The sequence below is a fragment of the Cimex lectularius genome, unplaced genomic scaffold (assembly GCF_000648675.2).
Source record: "Cimex lectularius strain Harlan isolate CLEC.00 unplaced genomic scaffold, Clec_2.1 scaffold315, whole genome shotgun sequence".
NCBI lineage: Eukaryota > Metazoa > Arthropoda > Insecta > Hemiptera > Cimicidae > Cimex > Cimex lectularius.
The window spans coordinates 250,886-270,053 of record NW_019392916.1 but is presented as its reverse complement, the minus strand read 5'-3'; the positions used below and the strand labels follow the sequence as shown (position 1 = coordinate 270,053).

The following is a 19,168-nucleotide window of genomic DNA, read 5'->3' as shown; positions in this document are numbered from 1 at the left end:
ATACCACAGGTATGAGATTCATAGAAGGACCAACCGCAAAACTTACAAAGAACTACTGGAAGGCAACCGCAACCGAACCAGGATTCTGGTTGGACTCCTGAGAGGGCACTGCCACTTAACAAAACACATGCGCCGGTACAGATAGAAGAAACACTGTGCAGATGCCGCCAGGAAGAGGAGGAGACTGCAGAACACATTTTATGTTTCTGCGACGGTCTATGTAGATGCAGGTTCTTGCAACTAGGACAAGAAAAACCACAGTAAGATCCTACACCAAGGAACCGCTGGCAAAGCTGTGGAGGCTGGTTAATAGTCTGAAGCTGGCAAGTGAGTTATAATTAACTGAGGAGCAAAATATATCTATTTAGGTCGAGGCTCAGTAGAACTTGTGGCCGCCTCTCTTATCCATACACCTATCCCTGCACATGTAGTTCAATTCTGCCATATTAAGTCGCGGTATGTGAATTCCATGTATTTGACGCGATCTGCCACAGTAAGTGTTATTTGATTAACGGGACGGAATATTTTGTATTTGATGGTAAAAGACACAAATTGGGATTTGTGAGTCTGCTAAGATAGAATCGCATTTGCGCGTTTGCGGAAAGGATTTCGGTATGATCAGCAAAGGTAAGGGTGAGTGTGTTATAGTTGAGGGAAGCCTGCCGTGTATATGTTGAAAAGTAATGAATCTCGGATGCTCCCATGAGGAACACCAGATAGGGTAGAATCGATCGGAGAGATTGAGTTCCAACAGGTGACGTGGAAGAATCGATCAGATAGAGGGATTTGAGGGTAAGATAGTATGTTCTACAAAGGAAGCATATGAGATTCAGAGTAGATCATAAGCCAGACGAGCACGAACACATGGGGACGTCTAGAAAATATACAGGGCACAACTACTTACGCTCTAGGGATGATGTCTACAGTTCGCCAAATTGGCAGTGAGAAATAATGTCGGTAATGGATAGGCTTTTTTGCAGGGTGCTTGCCAAGCACTTTCCCCTAGATAGATGTGAGAGTTATAGGACAGTATGAGAAAACTGTCGGTTGGTTTGTTAGGCTTGAGGATCCGTTTGGAAGAAGATTTTTATAGGGTAGGGAAATGGTTAAAAAGTTAAAAGAAGTCGATTCTTTACGACTTTAAGTACCGCAATCAATATTGGCCTATTGTGCTAAGTGTGTGTACGAAGGTCGGCGTTATAAATGGTAGTAATTAGTACTATCGCCTGCGAGAAATTTATTTTTTCATTCACCAGGCCTGCAGAATTTGAAGGAGAAAGGGAGAGTTGTAGGTTGTGGATCATTTATTGTATGTATAATTTATGTTTAAAAAGTCAGCGTAGGGCTCCATAAGTTACTTTCTTTGTATTTGCTTCGACGATTAAATTAGTCATATGAAAGCTATCCTTGAAAATTTAGACAGTTGTTTTCTTTTTATCCGAAATCTCCTTTCCAGTATTCGATCATTCTCCAGTACAACAAGAAGTAAATATCTTTATCAAGAAATATCTTTGCTTTAGTTTATCTACAATTCGGTCTATCAATACCACTTACGCAAACATACATTGAATAAAAATGTCATTTTTTATTTATTTAATATGGTATTTACATTGGTATTACAGTTGTTATTGTCATACGAAATAAATCTTCATTTAACTATTAATTTTCATTAAAGTTTTAAACGAAAGTTCTCTTGTTTGAAGTTGATTCGATTATCGAGTAAAACGAGAAGAATTTTAAGGAGATGACCAAGGATGATTAAATCGCTGACAAACATACGTCCTTGTGTTCAAGTTGTTAAGCAGTACACTAAAAATTTACCAGCCTTACATTTTAATCGAACGAGAGAACAACAATCAAAACTGGATAACTACATGTTGGCCAGATTGGACTAATATATTCATTTCTTAAATCCGAGCTAGCACGGGTGGGAAATGCTGACGAACTCGCTGTTAGTAGTTTTCGAATACGTAAAAAATTATCGTGATACATCAGCAGTTCGATGACTCGGCGTTGAAAGTTTTTTGAAATTCTACGCACTGAGAATATTTTAACTCCTTTAAAAATGTTCCTATCAGTTTGATAATAAAATGATTTATTTTTAAACTGATGTAGGATCATTTTTAAGTAGATTGTTTGATATAAATGTTTACTAAAGAAATAACCCTCGTACGATTTAATTCGCTGTGTGTTTCTTTATGCGTTTGTTTATCATTAATATTATTATTAATGATAAAAAATAATAAATTAATATTATTTAAGTTTGATATCATTCAGTGTTTGTAAATGTAAATGATGTGTGTGAACCAGTGGATTATGATATTCTCAGCTATTGAGCGTTTTATGTTTGCTTATTTCTTAGCTTTTGTGTATTTTCCTCCTCTCTATCAGACAACGACCAATCTTTATTTTAAGTAAACTGCACATAAAGGAATGTGTTAATTCATAGTGTAGTCATTAATATTACAAGATGAATCCCCCTACAGTACAGGATGTTCCTCCAAAGGCAATATGCGTTTTTGGGAAGTTATTATAATATCTTATTTCGAGCTGAGGTTTCGAATTTTTTTCTTATGCTGTTAAAATTCCCAATTTTAAGACTGTTTAAGGAAATTCATTAACATCTAGTATTATCCAGATAAACGACAAATGTATATATATCAGAAAATCAACTGTTTTTGTTCTGACAAAAATACACTGCCAATCAAACAACAAACCGACCACCTGAGTTTTGAACGAAAAAATGACCAAGTTTGGAAATGCATATTTTCTCAGCCTTTTAAATCACACACCTGCACTAGGTCTCATTTTTTTAGAAAATTTTACGCTGAACAAGTGATATTTTTATTGTTTTCCTAGCTCAGTCATTCATCGTTAAACGCAGAAATTCTGGAGTATGTTAATTTTTGCACTGACACTCTCAACACGACACACAAGAATGACACAATTACGCAGAAAACGCTTTGAGCCCTGAAGATGTTCTAAATAAAGATCGAACGTTGCCACGATAAAGCAAATGTTTTTCTAAAACCTACGTCACATCAGACCGCATTTCACTCTATTAATGATCTCAAATAATCATGGTCACTAAACACCACACATTTTTACGAAAACTTCAAATTGAGCTGTGTAGCCAGAAAATCGTCCTCGAGCGGCGCCCTTTAGCAATAGTAAATTTTAGTAAGTTTTCAATTGGTCATCTTCCACTTTGCCCGATTTCTCAACCGTTTTTGAGTTAAGGTTTTGAGTGAGGTCTGGGTCTTAAAAGGCTGAAAAAATATCCAAAGTTGGATATTCATTCGTGCAAAAATCACGGTTTTTTTCGGGTTTTTTCCGTGTATATGCGGACTTTTATTATTTTCATATTATAGAGTCTAAACAATGATTAACAGCTTTTTTGAACTAACTTAATTTTTTTAGGTTTAATAGACTAACTAATAACTGTACTTCGTTCTTTTTCGATCCTCCTTGATCTATTCTAACCCGTTTTGATAAACCAAACCAGCGAAGATACGCAGACCAGCGTGATCGGAAACGACTGAATTGGTCAGACCTTACCAAAATACCTCACAATTTAATATTTTAACTTCCTCCCGTGAATGTATAAATTTTCCTCTCGTCCCCCATTGCAGACCTTGACGTTAAAAAATAATGATTATCTTGTGTTAATTCAATTTTTAAATTAAAGCACATGGCCTTCGCGCTAATGGCCGTTTTCATCATAACCGCAAATTACTGGCAACTTATTTTCCTTAAGACAACGACAACAACAAAAAAGGGGGAAATTCCAATCGACTTATTGCGTCAAAAGGATTTTTCTTAACCACCGCATTTGCGTTTGAAAGAGAAAAATCAAAAAGAATTTATTATCTAATAAAAATTCTCATGTATGTATTAGTTATATAATTTTTGATTTACACTATTTGTTAACTTAATACCAGGTTGGTGGGTCGTGGATATCAAGGTATCCTCTACTTCTTGTGAATAGGCTCTAGTTTCGCTAATTTATTTATTTTTTTATTTTTTATTTTTTGAAATATGCAATTATCTTTTTATTAATATTTTTATTTCGTTATCCTACTTGCTCAAAACAACTAAACTGTGCAAAAATGAATAGGGATATCTGTAATTGATTATTATTCTATTAATTTTAATTAAGTTAACATATATATCTAGTTGTTAGCTGGATAAAGTAAAATAAAAAATACAAACCAAGAACAAACAAATGTTTATTCTCATTTTTAATAACGGATTTTCTTAAGAAAAACATGAAGATCACTCATTTTGTAAACAATCACCTTTTCTTGTATTTTCTCCATTTTAATCCAGTTGTATTCTCTTTAACCATGGAAAGACACCATCTTGAAGGTCTTATTATTAGCCCCATTCCGAGCTTCTGGAAGTGCCAATAGGAGGACTGGTAGTGGATCCCAGCGCATTACGACGCTAAGGGAGGACCAAATATTGTCGTTGTTGCAAGACGGAACTCTTTCCATAGAGCCCGCCAGATTCTAAACGGAGTAAAAGATGTTTTGGCAACGCCTTTATCAACATAAACGATTTGCGGGAAGTTGGCTTCACATCGTAGGCCATTTTGAGACGATCTGCAGCCACCAGCAACTCAGAATATGGTGCAGCGATCGCCTAGAAGAGAGCATCAATTGGGATGTTGTTATGTTTACTTAAGAGTCGTGTTTTTGGCATAGTGGCAGGAGAAGAATCTGGAACATTGTACGCATCCCCAGCTCTTGAGGTAGCCTCTTAGCTTATTATAATTTCCTATTGATTGCTATACGGCTCCGCTTCCAGAATTTTAGAATTTACTGATGAATGACTAGGGAAACATTTAAAAAGACATCTTGTTTAGCGAAAAAATTTCTAAAAAAGAGACCTAGCACAGGTCTGTGACTTAAAAGGCTGACAAAATATGCATTTTCAAAGTTGACCAATTTTTCGTTTGGATTCTGAAGCAATAAACTGTTTAGTTATCATCTTTGTTTCTTAATTTCAATTTTTAAACTTAAAAATGCGACTTAGTGTTGAGGATGTTGCGCGTGGTGTGGCGCTTATTGATGATGGACGTTCCATCACGTAGCGGCTATTGCCATCGGGGTTCCCTACGAAACTCTGCCGTTTGACGTTTTCGAGAAACTGGGTCCTACCATTGAAGGCCTGGTTCTGGAAACTCTAGGGTAATAAAACCACAGGATAATAGTTTTTCGACTTTGAGAATTTGCTTTTCGACCCGTAAGAGGGCCAGAATTTACCAGAACACACAGAGTTGCATTGCTCACATTTGCTCGAGAACACAGCCATTGGTTTTTGAACGATTGGACGGCTGACGTTTTACAGGCTTGCTCTACGATCTCCAGATGAGCGTGAAAGAATGTGGACAAGGCGAAATGAAAGGTACGAAGCCTGTAATTTTTCCCAAAGCCGACCATTTCAACGTTGCTCAGTGATGGTGCGGACGGGAATTTCAATGGAGAGTCGCACGTAGTTGGTTGTTGTTCGTGGAGGGTCTTTGACAGCCACTCGCTATGTGGAAGAATTTTGGAACATCTTGCGTTGCTTATCCTAGATGGAATCAGCGACAATCCTATTCTACGATAATGCCCGTCCAAATGTCACTCGCATCGTACAAACGTACCTTCAACAGCATAACATCAGGGTCTTAGCCTGGCCAGGCGTTTTCCAGAATTTAACCACATTGAACATTTATAACACAACCTTAAAAGACGAATAAGAGCTCGTCCATAACTTCCTGATACACCCCACGATCTTTAAGGGACTCTTCATGAAGAATGGGCTAACCTCCAGCAAAGAGACATTTCCAGACTGATAGACAAGTATGCCGAGATGTCTTCGAGATTTGAGGGAAGAGGAGGAAATACGCCATATTGAAATGTTAATTAAAAATCTAAAACAAATTTTCATCTGTCCCTCTTTTTATTTTTTTTTAATTTGTTCTATTATTTTTCACTTTCCTTAGCAATTTACTTTTTTTTTTTTACTTTTTTAGACAGGCTCAATTATTAAATGTTAAAAAACGTGAAACCTTGATTAATATAAAAAAATTTATACGAATCAAGCTACATTACAAGTGGGTGGAATTTGTTGACTGTCAGTGTATATTATTAAAATAATTAAGTTTGTCCCGCTTTTGAGCATTTTTTAACAATATTATAGTAACTAAAATTAAGTTTGAAATGCAGATACAAAAATGTATTAAAAAAAGTAAAAAAAAATTAGGGGGCACCCGGGTTTGAACCGGGGACCTCTCGATCTGCAGTCGAATGCTCTACCACTGAGCTATACCCCCTTCCCGTTTGAAGTTGCTACGGAGATGTCTCTAGAGCGCAACTTTCCGTTCTCATTTGTAATTTTATTTATTTTTCTGATGGTAATATATAGATTTATAGATGCCAGACCTGGTTCATATGTATTCACGTATTTCTTTGAGACTCGTACACCGTTTTTGAAACCTTTATTTCATATTTAAATTATTTAGAAGCAAATGAACCGTATTTTGTTTTAACATTTAACAACAAAATTACTGAAAATTTATAAAAAAGTACAAAACGTACTTACCAACTTAATTGTAATGACTGCGATATTAAATGCATAGGACAAAGCGGCAGAGAAATTAAAACGATAGTTGAAGAACACCTGCCTAATTCGGACAAATATTCCGAATTTAAGGACCATCTTTAACAAACAAAACACAATTTCAATTTAAATACAACTATGCAATTTGCTCAATGTATATTTTGTCCAGATCGCAATAAATTTAAAAAAAAACAGAGTGACAGTTTCATCAAAGGGAAGGAACGAGATTGGTTTGAGAAATTAAAAACAAAATAGATAAGGAGATAATTGTATGAATAATATAATAGATTATGATTTATCTAATATTTTAAACGTAGTACCTAAATGATATTTGACGTACATAGTAATCACTAATTTAAAATCATTGTGGTATTTATCAGGATACTGCTCATTTTGTTTATTGGACACAATATTTTTTTAAAACAATTAATACCGTGTAAATTGTTAGCTAAAACCTCCTGTGCTCTTGTTAGGCGTACCGTTAGGTTGTCACTAAGTTCTTAAGGCATTTCACTCCATAGATGTTGCAACGCTGCACTTCACTGGCTGCGGATGGTGATTGAAAAGCCTTCTACATCGCATCACAAATGTGGTCAATGGAATTAATTGAGGTCTGGAGAAAATGGAGGAAGAGGCAGATGGGAAATTCCCAGGTTTTCTAAACATTGATGAACAACTCTGCCTCAGTGAGGTCTGGCATTGTCATCCAGAAATCTAAAATCACTGCCAATGAGATCACTAATTTGAGGGATGTATTCCTCGATAATTCCTTGGACATAAGTCCAGTAAGTCCTCCATTGTTAATCCCAGCCCAGACCAGTACTCCTCCTCCTCCAAACTGCACTGAACGGCATCCCCAGGTGTTGAGGTAGTCTCTTCGGCGCCTGCTATCACTACACAGACAGAAGTGCGGTTCATCAGTAAACATACCATCATTCCAATTGGTGTATTTTTCTAGGCGCTCCCTGAACCATATTCTCCTAGGCTGCTGGTAGTGGGCTGTTGCTGCAGGTTGTCTCAAAGAGGCATACGATTACGAATGGTTTGTGTTGTTAAAGGCCTTGCCAAAACATTTTGTACTTCATTTAGGATCTGGCGGGCACTATGGAAAGTGTTCCGTCTTGCAGCAATGATTATATTTCTGTGTTCCCTAGTGTCATAATGCGCTGAGATTCAGTACCGCGCTATGAGAAACGCCAACTGCCTCTGCGATATCCACTTGCCGATGACCTCGACGACTCATTCTCACAATAATATTGCGAACGTCTGGTTCAAGACGTTGTCTTTCCATAGTTAAAGAGAAGACAACTTAAAAATACGACGATAAAAAGACAACTTAAATAGAGAAAAGACGAGTAAAGGTGTTTGTTGACAAAATGAGTAACCTTCATGTTTACTATTCACAAGTAAATCCGTCATTAAAATTGAGGATTAAAATTTGTTTCTATTTTCTATTTTGTTTTATCAAAATTTATCGCTTAATTTAATTAAAATGAATAGAATAAGAATAAATTAAAAATATTCATGTTTTTCGCACGTTTAAAATTGAGCGGCATTCTTATTACAACGGTCGCGTGGGCGGTGGATTGGCGGGTTCTCTCCAAATCACGCGATAGACGAGAGACGTGCTTGTATCTTCTTCAACGTGAAATGAGCTTTCAGCTTGAAATCCGGATCGCAGTAAGCAACAAATTTGTAAGTAGAACCATATTTTACAAAAAGTTAATATCCATACACACCCCAACTTCTTCATTTCTGTCAAAGTACTTGTTAAGAAAAGTAGAAATGATGAATGATGGAGTGAGTGCGGTGTTCAATCCTTTTAAAAAAAGAGTGAATAGGAACTTTCTTTTTAAAAAGGATCTTGAGAAAAGGGTTGAGTCAATTGCACTGAACTAAGGAATTATGAAAATGCAACAAGCCAGAAAGCTGGAAAGCTTGGGGAACAAAAGCTCACTTCTTAGTATCCATCATCATTATCTATATATTATTGAACTTGTATAATACTAACCTTTTCATTCTTCACCGTCTTTCATTATCTGTCGTTCGTCAGACATATATTTATTTGCAGTTTTTGTTTATATTTAAAACGCTTTTGATAATATTCAACATGATCTATGGAGAAAACTACACTTGATTGAATTTAGTGGCAAAATAGCAAGATTAATAAAAATATGTCTGTTTTGTCCTTAAATTAGATGGGAGCATTGTCGATGATGAGGGAGTCCTTCAAGGCGAATCTCTTCCTTTTTGCCATCTTTATTTCAGATATTTCTTTTTTTAAAGAACCCAATATTGCGGCAGTCAGGTTGGACAACATCATGAACTTCATTTGCTTGCTATTTGCTGATGATTGTCTTTCTTGCTGTCATGAGACTCAACGTGTGGCTCAATTTTTTTATCTGAATATTGCAATTTAAATAATTTAACCGTGAACGTAGCAAAAACCAAAGTGTTAGTATTTCGCAATTCAGTTAATTCCAAAAACTTTAGAAATGATCTTGTGCTCCCTTTTTGGTATCTGGGAAAAATTAGGATTGCAAAAAAACAATGCGCTTAGTAAACGAACTCGCACACTTGGGAAAATTAAGGAAATTCTAATGCATGGAAGGTCCAATTTCATATGTTCAAAAGTAAAAGGACTGCTATAACACTGATAGGTTTTAAACTGTCTGTCTTATAAGGGGCCAAACTATCAATAAACATTTAAAGAAACAAGTGTGATTAAAGTTGGGGAAACTGTGGGAATCACTGTACTCAAACAAAACAAAAAAATTGTTATGAGATTTGAAAAGAAAGAAACTACAACTACAAGAACTACAATATTCATACGAATACTGTAGGGTGTTGATCGAGACACATCTAAAAATAGATAGTAGCCCTACATTTTTACGCAGGAGCAATTGATTTGGGAAACACAGTGAAACCATTGTTTACAACTACTAAGGCAGAACCTAATAAACAAATTGTTTGATGAACTGGGCCTCACTGGCATACTGTAGTAAAGAAAGGGGATTCATTAGCAATCAAATGGTGCAGTATATCAACCCTCCTGAATGACCTATAATGACAAAATACTAGTTGACTTAAAACTTTTTATCAAAAATTTAAGAATTGTCGCAATAATTAGGTAATGTATCTGGATTAAATCATGGAGTAAAAAAGAGGGCAAGAAAATGAAAAACTTGGAAACTAATTAATAATATTGAATTAGTAATATTAAATTTAAAACTAGTATTTAGCAAACACAGAGACTTTTTGTTGCAGTACAATTTGTCAAATAGTATTTCTAGTAGGACTTGTAACATAATACATAAGGACATCCAATAGGTTGCGCCATAGTGAACTTTTTCCTAAATGGAATTACATACCATTAAAAATAATCATTTACACACATTTATTTTTTTAAACATTTATTTGTGTATGAAATTAATAATATGACATATACATATGTAACAGATTCCATTTGACATGATAAATTTATCACACTATTTTATTTAATACAAATTTATACAACTACCTATTATGTACACACTAGTCGGATACAATATATGAAATGGAGCATGCATAAAATAAAGGTAATTAAAAACACACACACATAGAAGAGAGAGAGGGAGAGAGAGAGAGAGAAAATAAAGTACCAGGGGTAAGTAATTTCCGGAGGAAAAAATTTCAATTTGTGGATTTGTAAGGTTAAACTGCTCATTCTATCCATATTGTCTATTTATGTTAAAATCACTTCAAAAATAGTTGTAATACACTCTGTATGTTTTTGTTATTTGAGTTTAGCAGTCACCAATTATCACAGGCGGTCTATTCTTGCTGGCTTATGTGACCAAATTACGGTTTCATCATTGGGCAGACCTAAACAAAAACTCAATCTTTTCAATGATTGCATTCAAATAACACACCATTTGTTTGCTCGTTTCAGAACATTTTGGTCTACCTATTACAATTATTTTTTACCAACCAACAAACAGAGTGAAATGATATTAAATGACTAAACTGCAAGTTTATTACTGTGCAGATCCAATGGAAAATTTTTATATCTTATTTGGGGAAAGGCCACTATAGAATAAGAAATAAGCAATTGTTGGCACACTCGATTCATCAAATATTCCACTTCAATGTCAATAATATATCTGAATGGAAAATTAATCTTGATTCTCTTGTAAAAAATCAGTGCATGGCTTAAGAGGAGCCTGCATGGTTTGATCTGGCATTGACTCATTTTCAGCTTTATAAAAATTATGATCATACAGTCCCATATTGTCATCCTTTCTGAATTTAGGGAAAAATGCAGAAGTTGTTTAAAATTAGGTGTGAACTAATATGGTTATATTACACAGCCTGAATGGAAGGACTCTGCGACTTCTGTTCTCTTTGTAATGCTAGTGACAGGGAGGAGTGCTTTATTTTTTTGCCAAATGATCAATATGACCTCAGTTTCCTGTCTGGGAGTAAATTAATCATCAAGCTAAACCCTGAATCGATCCCATTTGTTAAAGTATTGTAAGCATGCATAGAAATATAGATATCTGTTTGTTAATAAACTTAAACTGCTAAACATATTTCACTTTTTGGCTTTACTTTGTAAATTCTCTCCTGTTTAATTTAATTTGTTTTACTATTTTTTTTTAATGAATTTTCCATGCTGTACAGTGCTTATATTGTATCGTTACCATTTTATTTGAATTGTCAAAAATAAAGTACCTACCGTTAGTATTACTCACAAATGCTCTGGATAATGGTATTGTCTTGATGAAAATTTAGTTGTTACTGTCAAGCTTTTGACCTATTTTAAGGTCATCATCAGGGTAAAACAATCTTAATATGTCTACAAAGTGACATAATTAAGTTTTTCACAGATGATTTCAATTTTCTTTGAAGACCGACTCATTATCAGTTCCAACATTGTCAAGCACTATACTATGAGATTGATTACTCGTGAATAGAAAAATGATCAATAAATCTAACACTAAAAATTATTATTGTTATTAATCCAACAATCTTTCTTTTTTGGCTATTGTGTTTATGTTTTAACCTCAAATTGCACTCTCTTTTTCTATAACTGATTTTTTCGAAAATTTTCTTTTTTGTCTAGTGGGCCTGCATAAGAAATTTCATCTTTATTGTTCTATGTTCATCATTTCTATTAAGGTTTTGTTTGTCGTATTCTGTCAACAATAGGTATATTAAATCTAAGAAATTTTATTGATTATATTGCAATAGAAAATATAACTCACATCAACCTTAACCAAACCTTAGCACTTTTTTTTAAACTAATACAATATTGCTATTTATTTTTGTGATGGTTTAATTAATTAAATATATGAGCTCTATTCATCCAATTTGCACTGACTGTATCACAATAAAAAATACAATTAATATTCATTTGATTGTAACCCAGAATCCCAGGACTAAGGGAAATAAACATTCGCGACTTTTTTCAATCTGTAGTCACTTTTATTTATACTAATAAAATAGCCTGGGGGACCAACAATGGTTGACAACTCCCCTCAAGACATGATATACAGCGTATATATGTCAGAATGTAAATAACCTCAAATTACGAGATCTATGTTTTATTAATACAGGTAGTAACAAAAAAATAAATAAAAAATAATCACAAAAATATTATTTTTTATTTTTGTGATTATTTGATTAATTGGTTGAGAGATGGACTCTATTCATCCAATTTTCATAGACGATATCTCAATTAAAAAAAGTACAAAGAATATTGACGTGATTGTCACCCAAACCTCCATGACTCGAGGGGATTTAAATATTTGCAACTTTTCCCTTTCTTTTTTTTAAATCCGTAAGCACTTTTATTTAAACAAATACAATTTTAATGATTATAAAAGTGTTCCAGTAACAATAATAAGTGTACAATAGTGAGTTTTCACCTATATTACTACTGAGGTAGGATATTAAATCAATTATCAACAGGAAATAATGAATATTTTTGTCGAATTATCAGCGGTTGATTGGCTGAAAAGGGGACTTAGAAAGACAATAGAATCATGTTAAACCGGTTCGTTGATTTAATTAACTACATAAAACGAATTTAATCGCTCTCTGACACTTTTTCTTTAGCAGTTCGTCCAGTCTGTACCAAATCATAGCCCTGAGTAGCTGATGCGTGCAAATTCCGCCCCAAGCTCTGTGTCGGCCAAACCGAATTCAGCTCGCAGCTCTGAATTTAACGTTGTTAGGTCGGCCGACGACGAGATCAAAGTGACAAGAGTGCGCTGGGATTACAGCAGGCCGGTAGCAGAGAATCAACTTAGCAGATACAGTTAGTTCTATATCCCACTCGTACCTTCTCTGCAATTGCACCCCATAGAAGGCAAACTGCAGGGTGATTCGATTAAACCCCGACAGCAGACACATTTCGTTGAGATGATTACCAATCTAATAAAGGAAAGAAAGAACACAACGTAAAATTGCGACATTAATAAATAATTTAGTTTTTTCTACGGTAAATCTATTTGGAACAATATACAACAGTCCAGAGTATGATTTGTCTTATAAGCCCTATTATAGTAACTTAAAAATATGGCAATAATTGAATTTATAAAATAACTATAATTATAAAGGATAAAAATAGTTTACAAACTAAACAAAAGGCACACACATGAAAAATATTCAAAATGTGGACACCCATCCTAATTATCAAACATGAGTCAAAACATGTTTTTAACATTAAGCATATCAGGACTTAACAAAAAATTAAAGTTATTACATTTTGCAATATAAAGTATCAAAAGGGTTAGATACAATATCGATTGGACAGTATCGAATTTTTTAATCGCGATAAAAATTAGAAGTATAAAACTAGACTGACGTGAACCCATCATTATATATGGTGAAATGCCAATATGCGTGAATAGGCAGACCAACCTGTGGGGTGAAAACTATTTGATGGCTTGCTAGAGGTTTTCGTAGAAACTCCTTGTGGGATTTGCAAAGAAAGAAATCTCAAAATCCCTAAGTTGGAGTATGTATGTTATTCAGACCTATGTTTTCTGGAGAAGGCACTGTAGACTCGATCATTTATAAGAAATAATTATGAATCTTGATTGAAGATGTACGAATTATATTTAGTTTTAACTTCAACACGACTACTACAAAAATGTCAGTTAAACTTACTAAATGTGTATGTTGACATATAATTACACTTAAACCTTCATCCTTGATCTTGAATAGGACGGTAGTTTATGAAAATCACCAACAGCTAAATCATTTACAACCTTCGTTCTTCCTCCTTCTCAGAATGTTCATAATTGATTTTCTGAAAATGTCAGCATCTTCAAATATCGAACTAGTCGGCCGTTCTTGAACATTTCTTACATAAAATATGAAGCAGTTGACTTTTCGCAACTTCTTCTTTGTCTTCACTTATGTGCAATAAGTTTCTTCTATCTTCTTTTCAGAAGCTCTTTAATATAATTTTTTTCAAGAGGCCCTCCTGCTTAAGAGGGCAACTGCATGTTCACTGACTGCAATTTGGAAGTTAAAAGCATGGCAAAGTAGTGATGACATCTGATTGAAAAACTTCAATAAACACAGGCAGTCACTACGGCTAGGTACAAATATTTGATTTAACGAATGAAGAAAGATAGTTAACATGCTGAAAAAGTGTGTCAAGTCAATAAAAAATCAATGATCATCTTTACAGATATTTAGTGAAGATAATTTGGTACAGGGCTGGCTACCTGGTAGTTTACATAGAAAACAAACACTTGAATGAGTACAAATACTTTGATTGAATCTAAAATTTTTAGCATTGTATATATTCATTTTTCCACACCCTACATGTATTTGTATAATTGAAACAATGTTTATAAATCCCAGGCCCTGAAGATGATCTCAAAAAAGATCGAAACGTTGGCACGATAAAGAAAATGTTTTTTTAAAACCTACGCCACACCAGACCGCATCTCACGATACCCAAATAATCGTTATCTATTTATAATATTACGTTTTGCCACAATTTCGGGAATGTAATTTTCATCCATTTCTGCTCAGGGTTGACCAATCTGTTAGTTTTTTTTATGTGTATATTTATTATCAATTAACAGATAATACATAGATAATTTCTGAGTCATTCTTTATGCATGGTAGAATGAGACGTTTTAAATTTTTCTCACTATGAATATATTATATTTTGTTCATACAAACTGGGATAGTATGGAATACCGAATTGGCCGATTCCGACTCATTTATCCCGAAAGGCATGCACGTCAACCCTTGCTGTGAAACCCCACTTCCTCCGGGGTTGACACTTTCCCCAGGCCAGATATAAAAATATGATTGCTTCCGCCGGGCTCTTTATGCCGTATGTGAATGATGGTAAATGTACCGTGATGAATATCAACTAGATTTTGTCATCAACTATTACGTCCCCCGGTCCCCACAAGACCCTCTTCGTTTTTGACGGCTTGCTTCCTGAAATGCAATATTTATTATGGGAGTGTAATACGATATCTTTGTAAACCCGGGTGAGAAAAATGTCACTCCTTTCCCGATCCTTTGTCGCCAGAGGTTCGAAACTTTTCAACGCCCACCCCACTCGTTTTATATACAGTGTCTTTTTGTTTACACACCATTGTTATGGCAATAGTGTGTCGCCAACGCTAAATTATAGATCATTTATTCGACTTAAACAGTTCAAATAACTTTCTCGCACTTTTGAAATAAAATACCATTTATAAGATAATATAAAAATCACACTAGCTTAAAATACACAAAGCACAGTAATTTCACGGGGGGGGGGCATAAAAAAGGCAGATAAACATTGGTTTGATGTGTTTTTACATAAATTTCGCGGTACAAACTCCAATAAATTGAAATATCTTTTAACATGCATGATACACAGTTTTCTTTCACTCTCTCTCTTTCTCTCCCCTTATCTATAAACTTAACAAAATAATCACTATTGAATGGCATTATGAACTTTATAAAAAATGTTAATTTATAATTTTTATGTATTAGGTAGTTTTTATTTTACTTATGCTCACTTTTAATTATGCACTACCACTCTTTCTGACTCTCTAAATCTGTCTTTTTCTCTCTTCCTCCCTTTCTCTCGCTCAATCTATCCTACTATTTATTTATATTTTTTATTTCATTTTTTTAAATTTAGAATCATTCTTTCACTCTTGGTGAATTTGATATTATCGTTCGATAGCTATTTATATTTCTTCAAATATCAGGAAATGATTAATGCTCAGTAGTTGTGTCATCAATTCGTTTCTTAACAAACCTATGGTATTTGTTTTGCTTATTGACGACCTTAAAAATGCTTGTTCTCAGGATGTGATAGTTCTCTTTCTCTCTTATTATTTTGGCTTCGTAAAGCCTAAAAAATAATTTATTCATAATGGAAAAATAAGAAAATAAAATAATTTATAGTTAATTAAGTCGTATTTACCTATACGTTCCTGAGTAAAAATAATAATATGGATATACTACATAAACACTTCACTTTTCAAGACAAAGAAATCGGCTCGTGCTAATTTGCCATGCTCGGCTTTGGTGTGAAGGCCTCCTTATAATTAATTAAAAATAAAAAAACTACATGAATAGCGCAATTTCATTTGAACTCCATTAAGTTGTTACATTACCGGAGGCAGATCGCTGTCACCCGAAGCCCCTGTAAAGTAGACGAGGGCCTCAAGGGGACGACCTGTACCTCTCCAAAAATACAAATTGCTAAGTAATGCTAGCTGAGCCAAGCATCACCAAGGCTCTATATTTTCCTTACTCATTAGTTTAAGGCACAAAGAGAAACCGAAAAGTTTCACAAGTGGCCGTCAGATTTGTGAATCCAGCTAATGGGAAGGGACGAGAGAAATATTTATAATACGTATCAAAACTATACATTTTTCATTTATGTTTAATTTTTTCTATTAATGGTAGTGTAAAACTAAAATTTTCTGTGAAATTTTCTTTCTTTAGTATAGCGAAATTAACGTTTAATAATGAATTAAGAAAGAAAACAGGATATGCTTTGGATGTCCGCGATCTGTTGGATAGAGTCCACACTACTTGAAAGTTGACCGTTCAAGGTAGCATTACATCATGCTACATTATCATAAAATACCTACCATATTTATTATTTTATTATAAGGTATAAACAAGGTGTAAATAGTTTTATTTAGGCAGATTTTAAAAAAATTCTTCAGTTTAAGTAACTTTTACGCTGTAACATCTCTTCATTGCCCATAGAACTAGCGGAACGAAAACCTAACGTAAACGATCTCTCCTAGTTCCAGTCATCCCCAAAACAGTCAATTCGTCAGATCCAAAATAATGGATTAAATATTTATTGTATCATTATTATTTAACGACCCACTGTATGATTTCCAGTTTGTGTGTGTGTTTTTCATCAGCTTTATGCCACAGCCATAACTCAATAAATATATGGCGAAAGACCAACAGACAGAGAACTCGCCCCTCATTATTTAGAAAACATATTCGTTACGGTACTAAATTATAAACAATCTACCAATATTCGAATTTGCTTTTTTCAGTTTTGAATTCTATTTAGGTTTACATATGTCCCTTTGTTAAAAATTTTAAAAAATTGTCTTTTTTAGATTTTTGGTCACGTCTTTCTGGAAAGGAGAAGGTCAGGTTAGGCAAACCAGAAAAATCTTAGTTTACCCACTCATTATTTACGTACACCCGCTCGTATATTGTGAAAAAAATTGACTAATTGTATATTTCTACTTACTAATCATCAATAAACTTATAAAATATTATGGGGAGGTAATATATAAATGAAATTTAAATTGTATTTATTGGGAAATCGTGAGATGCGGTCTGGTGTGATGTAGGTTTCAGAAAAACATTTTCTTTATCGTGCCAACGTTTCGATCTTTATTGAGATCATCTTCAGGGCCTGGGATTTACAAACATTGTTACATATTACAATTACATTTTGGATGTGGAAAAGTGAATGTATACAATGCAAAATATATTTTTTATATATTCAATCAAAGTATTTCTACTCACTCAAAGTGTTTGTCTTCAGTGTAATTGTGCCATTCTTGCGTGTCGTGCCGAGAGTTCCGTGCATTGTATAAATTCATTTTTTCACATCCAAAATGTAATTGTAATATGTAAACAATGTTTGTAAATCCCAGGCCCTGAAGATGATCTCAATAAAGATCGAAACGTTGGGACGATAAAGAAAATGTTTTTCTGAAACCTACATCACACCAGACCGCATCTCACGATTTCCAAATAAATATCGATTAACGGTCACTAATCACCACACATTTAAATTGTATGTACATGAAATTTATAACTTCTATATAAATATTTATAAAATATGTTTTTATAGCATATTAATTAAAAAAATCTGGAAGTGTAGTGAAAAAATTACTATTTACAAATTCAGTAATTATTTTCATATTTACTACTACTTATTATTATTATTGTGTGGTGATTAGTGACCGTTAGTCGATGATTATTCGGAGATCGTAAGATACAGACTGGTGTGACGACGTAGGTTTTAGAAAAACATTTTCTTTATCGTGCCAACGTTTCGATCTTTGTTGAAATCATCTTCAGGTCCTGGGATTTACAAACATTGTTTAAATTTAACAAATACATGTAGGATGTGGAAAAAAGTGAATTTATACAATGCAAAAAAATATTTTTTATATTCAATCAAAGTATTTCTACTCACTCAAATTACTTATATTATATTTTAAATTATTATATTTGATTGAATATAAAAATATTTTTTGCATTGTATAAATTCAATTTGTTTCCACATCCTACATGTATTTGTTAAAGTTAAACAATGTTTGTAAATCCCAAGCCCTGAAGATGATCTCAATAAAGATCGAAACATTGGCACGATAAAGAAAATGTTTTTCTAAAACCTATGTCACACCAGACCGCATCTCACGATCTCCGAATAATCATTATTATTATTAATAAGTAATATTTACCAAATTATTTCCAAAATACTTACTTATTTACGATTAATAAAAAATAAACAAAAATCGCTAAGGAGCAAAAGGCCAAAAGATAAAATTTCTTTGTTAAATTGAAAGAATGAAATCAAGGAAATTCCTTTGACGTGATGTTGATCATACCTTCAAATGAAAGTATTTCTGAGAAACAAAAACCATCAAGAGAAATAAATATATTTCGCAACGGTATGATAGAAAAGAAATTACCTATTATGAGAAAAATGTTGATTTAAAAAAACGTAAAAAATTTCCAAAAGGGTAAATCGAAAAAAGGTCTTCTCAGTAACGTTGATAAATCGATTCTAATGGCCCATGAAACGGATTCGATTCGAAAAATACCCCCAACACCGTAAATCAAGCTTCGAAAAGCGGTGGTTTTCTACACTGAGCGGCTTCATGGATTATCGTACAACAATATTTGGTCAGTTTTAAATGAAACAGATAAAATCCCCACTTGTGTTTACAACTAGATTTTGTAAATAATTCTTTGAATAGTCAATCTCTTCTTTGTTGGTTTTCTGTAAAGCTTCTTTCTAACGGTCCTGTGGTTTAATTTTTTAAGT

At 33.7% G+C, this 19,168-nt stretch overlaps 1 long non-coding RNA gene and 2 other non-coding genes across 3 annotated transcripts in view; all 3 read right to left on the bottom strand.

Moving 5' to 3' along the window:
* Positions 1-19,168, bottom strand: part of LOC112127840 — a 77,982-nt gene that overhangs the window by 10,086 nt on the left and 48,728 nt on the right. The window lies entirely within an intron of this gene.
* Positions 6,251-6,322, bottom strand: Trnac-gca. Its single transcript has one exon. It is a non-coding gene; the product is annotated as a tRNA-Cys (tRNA).
* On the bottom strand, positions 16,244-16,398 carry LOC112127841. The gene has a single exon (XR_002910748.1). It is a non-coding gene; the product is annotated as a U12 minor spliceosomal RNA (small nuclear RNA).